The sequence below is a fragment of the Spea bombifrons genome, chromosome 1, assembly GCF_027358695.1.
Source record: "Spea bombifrons isolate aSpeBom1 chromosome 1, aSpeBom1.2.pri, whole genome shotgun sequence".
NCBI classification, from domain to species: domain Eukaryota; kingdom Metazoa; phylum Chordata; class Amphibia; order Anura; family Pelobatidae; genus Spea; species Spea bombifrons.
In genome coordinates, this window is record NC_071087.1 from 109,751,720 (window position 1) to 109,753,497 (window position 1,778).

The following is a 1,778-nucleotide window of genomic DNA, read 5'->3' on the forward strand; positions in this document are numbered from 1 at the left end:
GGTCATACTTGACCTGGCATTGTCATTGCTCTTTGGGTTTCTCCCTTTGGTCCTCCTTGTTATGTTTTGGCATCTTATCTGTCATGCTCTCAATTGTTCTCCTTCAGTTCCCACTAGACAACGTAAAAGAATAAGAATTCAACTCCTTTTGGTTGTGGTTGGATTTGGTGTATTTTTTGGTCCCATAACCGGCTTTAGAGTTCACCAATATATTTTAATATTACTTGGTCAATCTCCCTGCAAGGTTACAAAGGACTTTATCTTAACCAACCAGTTGATATTTGCTTTTCATAGTCTCTGCGTGGTGTTCACTCCTCTTTTCTACTTCTTTAGCTCAAGTAGGATCAACAAGAGGATAGTTGGGCTTGTTGGGAAGGTTCACTCATGCACATAAAAAATATGCGTGAAAATGTATGTTTGTTCAGCATATTATACAAAATCATTGTGTAAGTGAAAAAAGGTAATAATTCGTGTATAATTTTATAGGTAAACTGAAGCATCTAAAAAGGTATGACAGAACTTAACAAATACACTTGGTATTGGTCAATGTATGTGTTTTACGGTAATTATAAATTAATTGTAAAAATCTACCTGACATATAACCAGGGCCGGCCTTAGGGGAGTGCGAGCTGTGCGGTCGCACAGGGCACCATGGCAGCAGGGGCGCCATACGGTTGACCCTGATTGAGACGGCGTTTTTAATTTTTTGACGCGGAGGAGAGAGAGGGGCGCCGATCAGTCGCTCATTAATTTTTCATCAACCGCTTGGCGCCCCTCACTCTCCTCTGCGAGGCATCTAGCTCGGTCGCGGTGCCGGCATTTCAAGCTGAGCGCTCAGCAGTGAAGCGTCCACCGTGGCAGAGCAGGGAGACAGACAGGACTCCTGCAACAAGGTAAGTGAACTGCAAAGGGGGAGGGTAGATAATGAGATGTGGGGAGAGGCGGTAGATAATGAGAAGGGGCATAGGGGGGAAGGCAGTGAGAAGTGGGGAGAGGGGGTACATAGTGAGAAAGGGAGAGAGGGGATAGATAGTGAGAAGTGGGGAGAGGGGGTAAATAGTGAGAGGGGTAGATAATAAGAAGGGAGAGAGGGGGTAGATAGTGAGAAGGTAGAGAGGGGTAGATAGTGAGGAAAGGGGGAGAGAGGGTAGATAGAGAGGGAGTAGATAGTGAGAAGGGTGAGAAGTGGGAGAGGGAGTAGATAGTGAGAAGGGGAAGAGGGGGTAGATAGCGAGAAGGGGGAGAAGTGTGAGAAGGGGGAGAGAGGGGGTAGTAGATAGTGAAAAGGGGGAATAGATAGTGAGAAAGGGTATAGTAAGAATATTGAGTGAGTGAGAGAATAAACGAATTAATGTGCGGATGAATTGCTTGAATGATTTGTGAGAATGCGAATATGTCAAAATGCTTGGTGTGAATGAAAGTGAATGAGTGAGTGTTTGTGTGTATCATGGATGTTTAAGTAAAGGCAAACATGGCACATGCACAGTGTTTATGGGACAAAGATGGCAAAGGGTGGGCTTTTTGCGGACAAAGATGTCCTACACTGAGTTGTTTGGGGACAAAGTTGGCTCAGGCTGGGCTGTAATATGTGTGTGTAATCTGGGTGCTGGTCAGGTTCTATGTGGGCAGTGTGGACACCAGGGCTGGCTTTGGGGTGTGCAACCTGTGATCTATACCTGTAATTTAGGAGGTTTTTTCTATACCTTTTAATGCTAAGTTTACGTGTGATTTCCATTTGATTTATACCTGCAAAGCTGGGTTTGTGTGTTATTCTATTG